This window comes from Symphalangus syndactylus, chromosome 24 (genome assembly GCF_028878055.3).
Source record: "Symphalangus syndactylus isolate Jambi chromosome 24, NHGRI_mSymSyn1-v2.1_pri, whole genome shotgun sequence".
NCBI lineage: Eukaryota > Metazoa > Chordata > Mammalia > Primates > Hylobatidae > Symphalangus > Symphalangus syndactylus.
Window position 1 is genome coordinate 26,123,716 of NC_072446.2, and position 16,570 is coordinate 26,140,285.

The 16,570-nt window shown below is 54.5% G+C and overlaps 1 protein-coding gene across 6 annotated transcripts in view; it reads left to right on the forward strand.

Annotated features, from left to right (window-relative positions):
* ELMO2 (engulfment and cell motility 2) overlaps positions 1–16,570 on the forward strand; it is a 72,355-nt gene that overhangs the window by 17,398 nt on the left and 38,387 nt on the right. For 3 of the 6 annotated variants that reach the window (XM_055266031.2, XM_063634188.1, XM_055266035.2), the window contains exon 1: positions 11,920–14,203. The exons of 2 other annotated variants lie outside the window; for them this stretch is intronic. The gene's annotated coding sequence lies outside the window, so the exon portion shown is untranslated. Of the gene's footprint in view, positions 1–11,919; positions 14,204–16,570 lie in introns of those variants that run through there. One more of the 6 variants, XM_063634187.1, reaches the window with a different exon arrangement.

Sequence of the window (16,570 nt, forward strand, 5' to 3'; positions counted from 1 at the left end):
AGAAACAGAGAAATATGTCCCCTGTTCCAGTTATTAAGCTGCTGGCTCTCAGCTCCAAACCTACATTTCCATACCCTGCTCTGTGGTGCTGGAGCTGGAATTCTGAAAAACTGCGCTTCTGGTTCACCAGCAGCTCTCTTAGTCTCTGCTAATGGGGGTGCTCAATGGAGCTACAAGTCTAGAAGAGGAAAAGGCTTTGCTCTTTCCTATTTGCTTTTTGTGGAATTGTTTTGAGCATCACTTATTCACCTTGGCAACAGCGGTGCAGTGTCTTCTTGTAACACCAGCTGAGTCCAGTTTGCAAGTTTCTTCAAAACTTGCAGACCAGATTCTAAGTCTTAATAATTCCAATGTCTTTTCTTTGTTTCTTTCAGCCCTAGAGGTGGTAGATGCTTTCTGCAGTCACTACCCCCGTGAGACCTTAGAGTTCTTTTGATCCTTTCCAGAGACCTACTTAACAACTTTATACCCAGTTAACAATTCTTTATATTGACTTATGTCTGTTCAAATAACTGGTGTGGTTTCTCTCTCCTGACTCAACCCCGATTGACACATTCCCTTGAAGGGGCAGAACATCCCCTGAGACAAGATGCAACCGTACACCTAACTGAAGACATAAAATCTTCAAAGAAAGATAATGTCCTTCAGAAAAGGGTTTGTCGGCCATAGGTGCCTGGCCCAGGGAGGGTCAGAGAATAAACCCCAGGATGACATCTTCAGCAGTGACAAGAGAACAGACCACCACCATCCATAGCCTGGATGACTGTAAAGACCCCTGCTATAGACTGAATAGCTGCTTCATGTGCCCCCTACCCTCCACCCCACCGCCCATTCATATGTTGAAAACTAATCCCCAATGCGATTGTATTTAGAGCGGGGCTTTTAGGAGGTGATTAGGTCACGAGTGTGGAACCTTCATGAATGGGATTGGTGCCCTTATAAAAGAGAATTCAGAGAGCTCCTTTCCCCTTCTGCCATATGAAGACACAGTGAGAAGATGGCCATCTGTGAACCAATAAGGCATCCCTCATTAGACATCAAATCTGATGACACTTTGATCTTGGACTTCCTAGCCCCTAGAACTGTAAGAAATAAATAGTTGTTGTTTATAAGCCACCCAGCCTATGGTATTTTGTTGTAGCAGCCTGATCAGCCTAAGGCAACCTCTACTGGAGGATAAAACCACCCCTTAGTGTCTGCAACCAGCTGCATTTCTTGCTTCTTTAAGCACAAGAGCCCTTTGATGGTCAGGTATAGTCTGGATGAGCAAAACAAACTGTTAATCTTATATAGGTTTGGGGAATAATTTGTTTGGGGATGAGGTTGGTTTCCAAGCAGAGAGAGGGGTGACACCAGCCTGAGAAACATACTGCAGTGAATCTGGGGCAGCTTGGCTGATTCTCAAAGCACAGACTATCACTGATTGGCTGGTTTCAGATGCAGATTCAGTGAGATGAGTTGCCATTAACCTATTAGGTTTAAGACCAGTTCTGGTGGTTACTTATTACTAAGGCCATAGAACAATCAGTCTTTTCCTATGAGGGTGGGGGCTTTTTAATATTCACATCCCACTCGGACTTCTTGCTTCCATCTTTGTATTCTACAAGCTAGTCTCAACACAATCTGGTCACAGCAACCAACTAGATATTTTTCAAAACTTAAATCAGATTTTGTCATTCCCCTGTTTGCAACCTTCCAATGGATTCCTATCTTACATAGAATAAAACTAGCCCGCCAACAAGGCCCTTAGTAGTAGCTGCCTTCTCCTTAACCCTTCTCTTTTCTTCTCTCTGCTTTTGTAATCCAACCACCCAGTTGAAGTCATGATTTTTTTTTTTTTTTTTTTTTTTTTGCTGTTCCTTCTACCCGGAACACCCCACCTTTCACTTCTTACCTGGAAAACTCCTATTCATCCACCAAGTCTCAATAGAATCATCACCTCCACAGGGAGGACCTCCATGACTACGCTCTCCTCCTGCTTTGATTGCTGGAATGTGGGGAGGTGAGCCTAATCATTTTCCTATTACATTTATCACAGTTTATAATCACACTGATATGTTTACTTCTTTATATGCTGTCTGTCTCCCCTGTACCACTGTGAATGCCAGGAGGACAGGGACCATGTTTGTTTTGATCACTAACATACAGCCACTAACTAGCAGACACGGAGCACTCAACAGATGTTTGTGGAAAGAATAGATAATCATATGTAGAGGTCTTCCTAGACAAACCAGAGCCTCGCCTCATGGTCGCTTCCCGCAGCCAGCCCTCCACAGCCAGGCCTTCACTTCCTCTATCATGGCTGCCTCAACTTTTCAACAAATGGGCCGCTGCTCTGGACAAACTGAACCAGTTCCGTAAAACTCAGGGAGGTGTGTAGTGAAGCAAAGTGACCATACACCGGTTAAGGAACCCCCTAACCCGCCCCAGGCTCTGGGTTCCAGGACTCAGCTACAATTGAAGAGAATGAAAGCAATGGATGGCGAGACGGGGTCTGGAGTCAGCAAGACTAGCTCATTCTCCCCACCCCAACAATCACTCACACACACACACACACACACACGCACACACACGCGCGCGCACACACACACACACGCATCTGTTCAGGCCATTAAGACCAACTCTCATTGACTGAATACCTCTCTGAAGTAGAAGCAGGACCTTTACTTGCTTTTCTTTGTGTAACCCCTGCACCAGACTCATGAGTTAGTTCCTACTATTATCCCAGGACCCACAGTAAGGATGGCAGTATTCAGCCTGCATAGCCACACCGACTGTTAAAATATTGAAATTCTTCCATATTCATTGGTAAATAGTAGCTGCCTCAAACCACTCTTCCCCAGCAACCCTGACCTCATCTTCCACCTCCAATGCCCCACATTCCAGTAAGTAAAAGGGTTAAAGCCTTGGCTATACTGTGGGGGAGGCAGAGGGACTGTCTCCTGGGACCCTGGGGGGTGGGGGGAACTGTCTGTTCTGATCTGTCAGTACTGGTGCCTGCCTGGGTGCTAAATGTTTTGCATTGTTCATTAGGACTGTCTGCTTTGTTGTAGCCAAACAAAATGTTGTACTGTTGTAATATTGTTACTATTGGACAAGCAGATCCCAGTGGCCAAGCTGAGCACTGGCTGGGGGCTTATCTCTGGTTCAGACAGATGCAGGGGATTCTAAGGCCAGCCACCCAGCGAGTCTGCAGCCTCCCTGAGCTTGAATACAAAAAGCAGCAAACTCACCACCAAGTCCCAGCCTGGTTACCATTTTCAGAAGCACTGAGCCCTTGCTGTGTGTCTGCTCTGAGTGAGGCTCTGCACAAGGAGACTTGCCAGGGGGCACTCCAGACCCAAAGAAGGGCAATGTGGTCATTTCCAGGGCACAGACCTGGAAGGTTAGAGTCCACTTGTTCAAGCCCCAGATCTGCCACTTAATAGCAGTACAGCAAATGACCTAATCTCTCTGTCAGTTTCCTAGTGTGAGAAATCGAAGTTATAACAATAATTCCTAATTCAGGGCGTCAGGGTAAAGGTTAAATTAGATGCAGTATGTAAAGTCCCTAGGAGTAAATAAATTAATGTAAAATCCTTAAACAGCCCCTGATCCCCATCCCAATGTTATATTGCTAAGTGGCAGCTATTATTTTTATTTACTGTGTGCATTAGAAATTTTGCAAATCTCAGCCAGCTGCAGTGGCTCATGCCTGTAATCCCAAAATTTTGGGAGGCTAAGGCAGGAGGATCACTTGAGCCCAGGAGTTCGAGACCAGTCTGGGCAACATAGTGAGGCCCCCCATCTCTACAAAAAACTTTAAAATTACCTGGGCATGGTGGCGCGCGCCTGTAGTCACAGCTACTCCGGAGGCTGAGGCAGGAGGATCGCTTGAGCCCAGGAGGTTGAGACGACAGTGAACCATGATCGTGCCACTGCACTCCAGCCTGGGCGACAGAGTGAGACCCTGTCTCCAAAAAAAAGAAATGAAAATTTTCAAATCCATTGCTTCCCCAATCACACACACACACACACACACACACACACACACACACACACACACACACACACACACACACACACATCCCCACACACAACCGGATTGCTTGATGTTGGAAAGTGGCTTCCGATGCCAGCAGAGGGCGCTGGTCTCCCGCAGGCGGCTTAAGCACGCCCTCCGGGGGCTGACAGCCACTGCTCACCGAGAGAGTCCGGCCCCTTCCTGGGCTCACTCACACAAATACACCATAACCACGTCCCCCGCCCCCCAGTTCCTGGAATAACGATCTTCGCAAATTAAGTTATTGTGAGTTATGTGAACCCCTAGCCTGCAAGCGCTGGTGCTAGACTGGCTGTCTGCCTCCTGCCCTTTTGCTTCCCGTTTCAAGAACCAAGTCACCATGAATTTTCTTAATGATACTTTGTTCGCCTGTTTTAGCCATTTTTCTTCTCTTTCTATCTGAGGCAGAGAGTGGTCTTAAGGGAGACAGCGCGCTATTGCAGAAAAGACAGAGGCCTTGAAATTAAATAGAGCCAGGTTTAAATACTGGCTTCACCACTCAACCGGGTAACCATGGGCAAATGTCTAAAGTCTCTGTGCCTCAGTTTCCTCGTTTGTAAAATAAAGGTGATAGCAGTATGTGCTTCGTAGAAACATGAGGATCAAATGAGATAAATCGTGTAAAGACCTTAATACATAGTCTCATCTATATCCAGGATTAATAAGTGTGAAAAAAATGAAGAAATATGTACGCAGTGGAATGCTGTTTCCACTGAGTGGTGTAAAGAGAAAGTCAGACTGACTGAGTACCAGCACGGCTGAGGTGCCTTAGCAAGCTTTTCACATCTCTAATCTTCAATCTTTCTCATCTGCAAAATGGGCACACTAATATGCCACAGAAAGTTGACAGTTTTAACTGTGATAATGTGTATAACAGCCTCCAGTATAAGGAGGCACATAGTAAACCCACGATAAATGCTAGTTCTATTTCCTTTAGCAGATAAATGAAGGTTTTGACATTTATGAGCTACCATGTAAAAATCCTTTTGGGATGGGCACAGTGGCTCACGCCTGTAATCCCAGCACTTTGGGAGGCCAAGGTGGGCAGATCACTTGAGGTCAGGAGTTCGAGACCAGCCTGACCAACATGGTGAAGCCCCGTCTCTAATAAAAACACACACACAAAAAAATTAGCCGGGTGTGGCAGCAGGTACCTGTAATCCCAGCTACTTGGGAGGCTGAGGCGGGAGAATTGCTTGAACCTAGCGGGTGGAAGTTGTGGTGAGCCGAGATCACGCCACTGCACTTCAGCCTAGGCAACAGAGCAAGACTCCATCTCAAAAAAAAAAAACAAAAAAAAGAGACTTTTGGTGTGGTGGCAGGGATTGTATTTGAAATAATTCTATATGAGGAGGGCCATGATTAATCTGTAAGTGTTTAGAAAAATTTAAGTGTAACTCAAGTTCATAGAGACCTTCCATTTACCCATAGGTCATTTTTGTTTATTCAGTGATGCAACCATTATTTTACATGGTCAAAATAAGATGTTGACCCCATATTATGTACTATAATAGATATGTTCTAGGTAGCAGAGATACAGCTATGAACAAGACAGTCAAGATCTCTGCCATCATGGAGCTTACAACTAATGAAGTCAGAAAACAAAACAAAGTAATATGACATGCAGTGCTAGGGAGAAGACTAGAGCAGGTTAAGGGAAGAGAGGTGTGGAGGGGCTGGATGATAGGAGACAGAGTTGTCAGGCAAGACTTGGAAGAGGAGATAACAGAGCATGGCCTGAATAAAGTGAAGATGGAAGCCATGTGATGAGCTGGGGGAAGAGCATTCCAAGAGAGGGAGCAGCAAGTGCAAAGGCACAGAGATGAGAAGAAACTGTGTGTTCACAGAATGGGAAATTAGTATGTAAGACTCAAACAGTAAGTTCGGGGGACAGTAGGAATAGATTAAGTCTGAGAAGTAAAGTGCCAGATCATCTAGGGTCTTGTAGACCATGGTAAAGATTTTGTCTCTAAGCTCCCCACCACTCTAAAGGTGGGCCATATTGGCTAGGTGCAGTGGCTGATGCCTGTAATCCCAGCACTTTGGGAGGCTGAGGCAGGCAGATCACTTGAGGCCAGGAGTTGGAGACAAGCCTGGCCTACATGGTGAAACCCCGTCTCTACTAAAAATACAAAAATTAGCCAGGCGTGGTGGTGCACACCTGTAGTCCCAGCTACTTGGGAGGCTGAGGCAGGAGAATCTCTTGAAACCAGGAGGCGGAGGTTGCAGTGAACCAAGATCATGCTGCTGTGCTCCAGCCTGAGTGACAGAGGGAGACTCTGTCTCAAAAACAAAAAACAAACAAAAATCAAATGGATTAAAGAACTGAGAGGGGTAGATAATTCACTCACACAATAAGTACTTATGGAAGGCCTACTATAATTTTACAATTTTATAATTTACAATTTTTTTTTTTTTTTTTTTTATTAATTTTTTTTGCATACAAAAACAATAAACATTTTCTAAAAATACATACAAACAAAAAGATGCGTATCAAACATATTAGGAAGGTTGCACATGGGAAGTCGGGGAATAGAAATGGGGGTGGGAGTTAAAATAAATGAGAGAGGGACTTTATATGGATCAGTGATAATAACTCAATCCTCTATTTGACAAAGAAGAGGGAGAAGGAAGAGGAAGAAAAAGAAAGTGGGATAAAGGATCAGAAAGGGAGGAAAATAGAAAAAATTAGAGTATGACTCCAGGGTAGACCTGTTTTGTTGTCATTGAGTTGGTTGGTTGGTTTGTCTGTTGTATTCTTCATGTTTCGCCAAGTTGGCCAGACTGGTCTCGAACTCCTAGTCCGAAGTGATCAACCCGCCTCGCCCCCTAGAGTGCCGGGACCACAGGCGTGAGCCACCACGTCCAGCCCCCACATTGCTTCTGGCCTCCGTGGTAGACCTCCCAGACGGAGCGGCCAGGCAGAGGAGCTCCTCACTTCTACCCAGACACGGGGCGGCCGGGCAGAGGGGCTCCTCACTTCCCAGACGGGGCGGCCAGGCAGAGACGCTCCTCACTTCTTCCCAGACGATAGGTGGCCGGGCAGAGGCGCTCCTCACTTCCCAGACGATGGGTGGCCGGGCAGAGGCGCTCCTCATCTCCCAGACGATGGGTGTCCGGGCAGAGGCACTCCTCACTTCCCAGATGGGGCAGCCGGGCAGAGGCGCTCCTCACTTTCCAGACGATGGGTGGCCGGGCAGAGGCGCTCCTCACCTCCCAGACGATGGGTGGCCTGGCAGAGGCGCTCCTCACCTCCCAGACGATGGGTGGCCGGGCAGAGGCGCTCCTCACCTCCCAGACGGGGCGGCCGGGCAGAGGCGCTCCTCACTTCTTCCCGGACGGGGCGGCCGGGCAGAGGCGCTCCTCACTTCTTCCCGGACGGGGCGGCCGGGCAGAGGCGCTCCTCACTTCCCAGACGGTGGGTGGCCGGGCAGAGGCGCTCCTCACTTCCCAGACGATGGGTGGCTGTGCAGAGGCGCTCCTCACTTCTTCCCGGATGGGGCGCCCGGGCAGAGGCGCTCCTCATTTCTTCCCGGACGGGGCGGCCGGGCAGAGGCGCTCCTCACTTCCCAGACGGGGCAGCCGGGCAGAGGCGCTCCTCACTTCTTCCCGGACGGGGCGGCCGGGCAGAGGCGCTCCTCACTTCCCAGACGGGGCGGCCGGGCAGAGGCGCTCCTCACTTCTTCCCGGACGGGGCAGCCGGGCAGAGGCGCTCCTCACTTCTTCCCGGACGGGGCGGCCGGGCAGAGGCGCTCCTCACTTCTTCCCGGACGGGGCGGCCGGGCAGAGGCGCTCCTCACTTCTTCCCGGACGGGGCGGCCGGGCAGAGGCGCTCCTCACTTCTTCCCGGACGGGGCGGCCGGGCAGAGGCGCTCCTCACTTCTTCCCGGACGGGGCGGCCGGGCAGAGGCGCTGCTCACTTCCCAGACGGGGCGGCCGGGCAGAGGCGCTCCTCACTTCTTCCCGGACGGGGCGGCCGGGCAGAGGCGCTCCTCACTTCTTCCCGGACGGGGCGGCCGGGCAGAGGCGCTCCTCACTTCTTCCCGGACGGGGCGGCCGGGCAGAGGCGCTCCTCACTTCTTCCCGGACGGGGCGGCCGGGCAGAGGCGCTGCTCACTTCCCAGACGGGGCGGCCGGGTAGGGGCGCTCCTCACTTCCCAGACGGGGCGGCCGGGCAGTGGCGCTCCTCACTTCCCAGACGGGGCGGCCGGGCAGAGGCGCTCCTCACTTCCCAGATGGTGGGTGGCCGGGCAGAGGCGCTCCTCACTTCCCAGACGATGGGTGACCGGGCAGAGGCGCTCCTCACTTCTTCCCGGACGGGGCGGCCGGGCAGAGGCGCTCCTCACTTCTTCCCGGACGGGGCGGCCGGGCAGAGGCGCTCCTCACTTCTTCCCGGACGGGGCGCCCGGGCAGAGGCGCTCCTCACTTCTTCCCGGACGGGGCGGCCGGGCAGAGGCGCTCCTCACTTCTTCCCGGACGGGGGCGGCCGGGCAGAGGCGCTCCTCACTTCTTCCCGGATGGGGCGGCCGGGCAGAGGCGCTCCTCACTTCTTCCCGGGCGGGGCGGCCGGGCAGAGGCGCTCCTCACTTCTTCCCGGGCGGGGCGGCCGGGCAGAGGCGCTCCTCACTTCTTCCCGGACGGGGCGGCCGGGCGGAGGCGCTCCTCACTTCCCAGACGATGGGTGGCCGGGCAGAGGTGCTCCTCACTTCCCAGACGGTGGGTGGCCGGGCAGAGGCGCTCCTCACTTCCCAGACGGTGGGTGGCCGGGCAGAGGGGCTCCTCACTTCCCAGACGGTGGGTGGCCGGGCAGAGGGGCTCCTCACTTCCCAGACGGTGGGTGGCCGGGCAGAGGCGCTCCTCACTTCCCAGACGGTGGGTGGCCGGGCAGAGGGGCTCCTCACTTCCCAGACGGTGGGTGGCCGGGCAGAGGCGCTCCTCACTTCCCAGACGGTGGGTGGCCGGGCAGAGGCGCTCCTCACTTCCCAGACGGTGGGTGGCCGGGCAGAGGCGCTCCTCACTTCCCAGACGGTGGGTGGCCGGGCAGAGGCGCTCCTCTCTTCCCAGACGGTGGGTGGCCGGGCAGAGGCGCTCCTCACTTCCCAGACGGGGCGGCCGGGCAGAGGCACTGCTCACTTCCCAGACGGGGCGGCCGGGTAGAGGCGCTCCTCACTTCCCAGACGGGGCGGCCGGGCAGAGGCGCTCCTCACTTCTTCCCGGACGGGGCGGCCGGGCAGAGGCGCTCCTCACTTCTTCCCGGGCGGGGCGGCCGGGCAGAGGCGCTCCTCACTTCTTCCCGGACGGGGCGGCCGGGCAGAGGCGCTCCTCACTTCTTCCCGGACGGGGCGGCCGGGCAGAGGCGCTCCTCACTTCCCAGACGGTGGGTGGCCGGGCAGAGGCGCTCCTCACTTCCCAGACGATGGGTGGCTGTGCAGAGGCGCTCCTCACTTCTTCCCGGATGGGGCGCCCGGGCAGAGGCGCTCCTCATTTCTTCCCGGACGGGGCGGCCGGGCAGAGGCGCTCCTCACTTCCCAGACGGGGCAGCCGGGCAGAGGCGCTCCTCACTTCTTCCCGGACGGGGCGGCCGGGCAGAGGCGCTCCTCACTTCCCAGACGGGGCGGCCGGGCAGAGGCGCTCCTCACTTCTTCCCGGACGGGGCGGCCGGGCAGAGGCGCTCCTCACTTCTTCCCGGACGGGGCGGCCGGGCAGAGGCGCTCCTCACTTCTTCCCGGACGGGGCGGCCGGGCAGAGGCGCTCCTCACTTCTTCCCGGACGGGGCGGCCGGGCAGAGGCGCTCCTCACTTCTTCCTGGACGGGGCGGCCGGGCAGAGGCGCTCCTCACTTCTTCCCGGACGGGGCGGCCGGGCAGAGGCGCTGCTCACTTCCCAGACGGGGCGGCCGGGCAGAGGCGCTCCTCACTTCTTCCCGGACGGGGCGGCCGGGCAGAGGCGCTCCTCACTTCTTCCCGGACGGGGCGGCCGGGCAGAGGCGCTCCTCACTTCTTCCCGGACGGGGCGGCCGGGCAGAGGCGCTCCTCACTTCTTCCCGGACGGGGCGGCCGGGCAGAGGCGCTGCTCACTTCCCAGACGGGGCGGCCGGGTAGGGGCGCTCCTCACTTCCCAGACGGGGCGGCCGGGCAGTGGCGCTCCTCACTTCCCAGACGGGGCGGCCGGGCAGAGGCGCTCCTCACTTCCCAGATGGTGGGTGGCCGGGCAGAGGCGCTCCTCACTTCCCAGACGATGGGTGACCGGGCAGAGGCGCTCCTCACTTCTTCCCGGACGGGGCGGCCGGGCAGAGGCGCTCCTCACTTCTTCCCGGACGGGGCGGCCGGGCAGAGGCGCTCCTCACTTCTTCCCGGACGGGGCGCCCGGGCAGAGGCGCTCCTCACTTCTTCCCGGACGGGGCGGCCGGGCAGAGGCGCTCCTCACTTCTTCCCGGACGGGGGCGGCCGGGCAGAGGCGCTCCTCACTTCTTCCCGGATGGGGCGGCCGGGCAGAGGCGCTCCTCACTTCTTCCCGGGCGGGGCGGCCGGGCAGAGGCGCTCCTCACTTCTTCCCGGGCGGGGCGGCCGGGCAGAGGCGCTCCTCACTTCTTCCCGGACGGGGCGGCCGGGCGGAGGCGCTCCTCACTTCCCAGACGATGGGTGGCCGGGCAGAGGTGCTCCTCACTTCCCAGACGGTGGGTGGCCGGGCAGAGGCGCACCTCACTTCCCAGACGGTGGGTGGCCGGGCAGAGGGGCTCCTCACTTCCCAGACGGTGGGTGGCCGGGCAGAGGCGCTCCTCACTTCCCAGACGGTGGGTGGCCGGGCAGAGGCGCTCCTCACTTCTTCCCGGACGGGGACGGCCGGGCAGAGGCGCTCCTCACTTCTTCCCGGACGGGGCGGCCGGGCAGAGGCGCTCCTCACTTCTTCCCGGGCGGGGCGGCCGGGCAGAGGCGCTCCTCACTTCCCAGACGATGGGTGGCCGGGCAGAGGCGCTCCTCACTTTCCAGACGGTGGGTGGCCGGGCAGAGGCGCTCCTCACTTCCCAGACGGTGGGTGGCCGGGCAGAGGCGCTCCTCACTTCCCAGACGGTGGGTGGCCGGGCAGAGGCGCTCCTCACTTCCCAGACGGTGGGTGGCCGGGCAGAGGCGCTCCTCACCTCCCAGACGGGGCGGCCGGGCAGAGGCGCTCCTCACCTCCCAGACGGGGCGGCCGGGCAGAGGTGCTCCTCACCTCCCAGACGGGGCGGCCGGGCAGAGGCGCTCCCCACCTTCCAGATGGGGCGGCGGCCGGGCAGGGGCTGCAATCCCAGCACCCTGGCAGGCCAAGGCAGGCGGCTGGGGGGTAGAGGCTGCCGCGAGGCCAGACCACGCCACCGCCCTCCAGCCCGGGCAACACCGAGCACTGGGTGAGCGAGACTCCGTCTGTAGTCGCAGTACCTCGGGAGGCTGAGGCGGGCAGAGCACTCGGCGTCGGGAGCTGGCGACCAGCGTGGCCAAGATGGCGAACGCGTGCCTGCATCCAAAGGAGAAAAGGCAGGCAGCGGTGGCGGGCGCCGGTAGTCCCAGGCAGTCCGTGGCGCGGGCAGCAGCAAGCCGAGTAGATTGTAGCCTGGGCCAGAGAGGGAAAGAAAGAAGAAAGAAAGAAAGAAAGAAAGAAAGAAAGAAAGAAAGAAAGAAAGAAAGAAAGAAAGAAAGAAAGAAAGAAAGAAAGAAAGAAAGAAAGAAAGAAAGAAAGAAAGAAAGAAAGAAAGAAAGAAAGAAAGAAAGAAAGAAAGAAAGAAAGAAAGAAAGAAAGAAAGAAAGAAAGAAAGAAAGAAAGAAAGAAAGAAAGAAAGAAAGAAAGAAAGAAAGAAAGAAAGAAAGAAAGAAAGGGAGGAAGGAAGGCAGGCTACAATTTTATAATTTACAATTTATTGAGCACTTAAATGCAGACATTTTGCTAACTGTTGTACATTTACAGTGATCTCATTTCTCACAACAATTCATTAAGGCTGGTACTGTTATTCTCCCCATGGTACACATGAGGAGACAGGCTCAGAGAGACCTAGTAACTTACCCAGGGACAAACAGCTGGTAAATAGCACAAAGGTCTATAAGGTTACAAAGCTCAGAATCTCTACTATCCTCTCCCATGTGCCAGACACAATTGCATTTGTGTAATCATGACATTCAGCTGCAGGTACTCCTCCTATTTGATCCCAGCCTGAAAACAGGGCACCTGAACCTAGTTGCCCACTGGGAGCAGCCGAGGTGGAGGAAGAGGGATCTGGAACTCTGCACTTCTGTGCAGTCTTGGTGGAGCTGTCTATCAAGGTGCCTGCCCTCCTTAGCTAAAGTGTGGACATGTTACCTGAGCTCAGCCAATCGAACCCTTGCTCCAGGGACTTTGACTCATCAAAGACAACTCTGGTCAAGAAAGGGAAGAAAAATATGGAATTGATTCACTTGCCTGCCTAGACTCTCAAAGCATCTCCACTTTCTGTCCTTTTCTAAGCCTGATTCTCCAGCTTCCTGTTACCTCTGTGAGTTAAACACTAGCCTGCCAATAAAATCTTTTTCGGGTAAAGTTAGGCAGAATTGATTCCTAAGACTTGCAATCAAAGGACCTCCACTGGCAATATTAGGAAAAAAAAATGACACAGTCTTGTAAAGCTAAAGTGAGTGATTCATTCCTTGGATAAATATGTTATTAAGCAGGGCCAGGACTAGGATGAAGCAAACTGAGGCACCCAGGGTACAAAATTTAAGGCTTTCATCCTCAGTGTTGTGTGAGTGCAGGGTTGGCTCTAACAGCCCTCCCTGCTATCAAAGTTAATAATAAAAGGAACGGAGAAGATCATTTCTCTTTCAAATAAGAGTATGAAGTGAGTGTCCCAAGTAGGCAGGTAGCATTTTGCACCTTCTGTGCTGTGGCTCTGTATCCTAGCACATCATCATCATCATCACAAGGTCAAGGCTGGGTCCAGCCAGTGAGAAGGAGAAAGAGTAACTCCTGCCAGAGCTTTAGCAATGTTAGCTATGGCTAAGCCTCAACCTCCCCAAGCCTCACTTTATTCACCTGTAAAACAGGACTAACAAAAATCATCTTTAATTCCAAGATGTTTTGAGGATCAAATGAAACAACATATGTAAAACTGCTTTGCAGACTGCGCAGTGCCCTATAAGTGGTAGTAACTACATCGTCTCTTTGCTGAGTATCAGTTTCTTTATCTGCAAAGGGACAACTGAATACACACCTCCCAGGATTGTTGTAAGAATATGTTAGACGAACGATTAAAGTATAAACTTTGGAATCCAACAGGCATAGGTTGGTATCTTGCGCTGCACCTCACCAGCTGTAAGATCTCGGACCCTCTCTGAGCCTCAGTTTCATCATCTGCGGCGAAGGGATCACGGTGCTCCCTCCATCACAGGGCTGCTGTGAGCATGAAGAGAGACAGCAGGAGTGAGTCCTTGGCGCGGTGCCCGGCCTTGTTCCGATCCGCAGGTGCAGTGACGAATGCCACCTCCCACGGATCCCTTCCAACAGCACAGCTGAGTTGTACCCTTCTGCCTCTGCTCAGCGCCCACGGTCAGCCCTGGGTGCCGGTATAATTAGCTCCAAGTCGGTGGTGAGCAGCGCGGCAGCTCACAGCCTCTGACACGACTGTCACTTCCCACTCAGTTCCCCAAACCACAGCTATCCCCACTGTTGAGTGTGCGGTAAGTGCCCGCTGGGCACACGGCGGAGTGCTACCAGAGGCCCGCTTAGAGCTCACAACCTATGATTTGACACAGGGAACAAAAGCCTTTTCCTTCACTCTAGGACTGCATACCAAAAAGAAAAAAAAAAAAGTTTGGGGGAAAAAGAAAGCTGCCTCTTGGGTTTGCTGGGAAATTACGTTCCTTCAGACCCTGTAGCCCGCGGGGGAAAGGCGTCCTGTTTCTTTAAGAGGCCTCCACTGGGGGGCGGGGACGGCCGGCGTTTTTCCCCTCTACCGGCAGCTGTGCCCGCCCCTTCTTGAGTGACAGACAAGCAACCTAATTGAAGAAAGAGAGTTCAGCGTGACGGCGAGTCGGAGCAATAGAAGCCGGGCCCGGCCTGTGCGGGGCGGGGTCCCAAGAAGGCGGGGCGGGCGGAGGCTGGAGGAGCCGCCGAGCGGAGACCCGGGAGCGGGAGCTGGGCCTAGATCGGCGCCCTGGTGAGTGAGGGGCGCGCTGGGGGCTGGGGCGCGGCAGGCGGTGGAGAGGGGCCCGGCCCGAAAGACGCAGGGAAGAGAGGCCAGGCCGAGCGTTGTGGCTTGCGTCTGCCCCGGAGGCTGAGGGGCTGAGAGGGCGGGCCTGGGCTGGACCGCGCCGGTTCGTCAGGCCCCCGAGGGGTGGCGGCCCTGCCGGGGCCTTAGGAAGGGAGGAGAGACCGGGTCCTGGACCCAGAAGGGGGGTCGCGTGGCGGAAGCGGGCGGGCCAGGCAGCCAGGCGCGGGGGCTGGTCTGGGCAGCGGTCGGAGGGAGAAGGAGGGAGGCGTTGGGTGGGAAGATCAGGGAGGGAGAGCAAGGAGAGGGCTCGTGGCGGGCCCGCAAGAGTTGAAAGCCCGGGGTCATGCTCGACCTGGACCCGGCTGCCCGCGTCCACCAGTCCGCCCCGTGGATGCTGCCGGCGCAGTAGCCCCCCCCCCCCCCCCACGGTCCATGTACTTTCCACCTCCTGCGCTCACCCTTCAGTTCAGGCCCCTCTCGCTTCCTGCCTGGACCGTTGCGGTGTCCTAAGTGGTCTGCCTGCAGGCACAGGGGCCCCTCTCCTGTCGGCCTTGCACAGTGCCCAGAGAAACCTTCCTTTTTTTTTTTTTTTTTTTTTTTTTGAAACCTTTTTGAGACGGAGTCTCGCTCTGCCGCCTAGGCTGGAGTGCAATGGCGCGATCTCGGCTCACTGCAACCTCCGCCTCCCAGGTTCCAGCTATTCTCCTGCCTCAGCCTCCCAGGTAGCTGGGATTACGGGCGCCTGCCACCACGCCCAGCTAATTTTTGTATTTTTAGTAGAGACGGGGTTTCACCTTGTTAGGCTGGTCTCGAACTCCTGACCTCAAGTGATCTGCCCGTCTCGGCCTCCCAGAGTGCTGGGATTACAGGCGTGAGCCACCGCGCCCAGCCGAGAAATGCAGAGCAGATCTGGATACTTAGGGCATGAAACTGGCCCGGCGTCCCACCCCTTTGTAGGGTCAGATCCAGAACCTCACCCAGGCCCTGGAGATCTGGTCCCGCTGACGTCTCCCAAGTCTGTCTACTCGTCCGTCCGCTTGCTCAGTGCTTTCCACGCACTGGCCTCTTTCTGTTCCTTCTACATCCCAAGCTCTTGCCTTCCTTGGAGCCTTTTATTTAGTATTCCTTCTCCCTGGTCTGCTCTTCCTCCCGTGGTTTAGTCTTGTAAACTCTTCTTCATCCTTCAGATCTCCGCTTAAGCATCACTTCTGCAGGGGAGGCATCCCTGTCCCTGACTTTTCGACCAGCACCCCACTTTTATCACCCTGGGTACTTGTCCTTCACAACATTTGCACAACTGCAGTTTTACAAAGTATTGATATTTCTCTGTCCATCCCACCAGATTGTAAGGTCCACGAAGAAGGCAGTGTCTGGTTTTGCTTCATGTTGTATCTCTAGCATCTCACACAGGGCCAGGCAATATAAATATTTACCAAATAAATTAATGCAGGGTTTGAATTTGGCAAGAGGAAGGGGGTGTGAATCGTGGTCACTGACGTCCTACCTGTAGGGGAATGAAACTGACATTTGGAATGCTCTTTGTGTGCCAGGCTCAATGCTAGAGTGATGCTGCTGTCTAATAGAAACGTAATGTGAGTTATAGATATAATTTTAAATTTTCCAGTAGCCACATTAAAAAATGAAACAGCTGAAATAATATAATAATTATTCCAAATTATTATATTTGGAAAACAATATATTCCAAAATTATATTATTATAATCAATATTAAAACATTATTAATGGGATATTTTACGTTCTTGTTTTTTGTACTAAGTTTTTGAAACCTGGTTTGTATTTTACATGGAGGGCAGCCTGTGCCACTTTTCAAGTGCTTAGTAACCACCTGTGGCCAGGGATTGTGGCATTGGGCTATACAGTGTCACACACTTTGTATACCCTCTAAAGTCTTTTGAGATAACTATTGTTATCTGCACTTTACTGATAGCGATAGTGAAGCTTCTAAAAGAGGTTGCCTGCCAGGGATAATTCTAGAGTTTGTAAGTGGAGGAGGTGGGATTAGGACCTCATCTGTTCATCTTCAGTCTGGTCTTTCTATATATCTCACGCCGACTCTAGGAGGTACAGAGGAAGTTTGAGGATACAGGAAGTCGGGACCAAACTTCTTTAAAAACTTCAGGCCGGGCGCGGTGGCTCACGCTTGTAATCCCAGCACTTTGGGAGGCCGAGGCGGGCGGATCACGAGGTCAGGAGATCGAGACCACAGTGAAACCCCGTCTCCACTAAAAAAATACAAAAAATTAGCCGGGCGTGGTGGCGGGCGCCTGTAGTCCCAGCTACTCGGAGAGGCTGA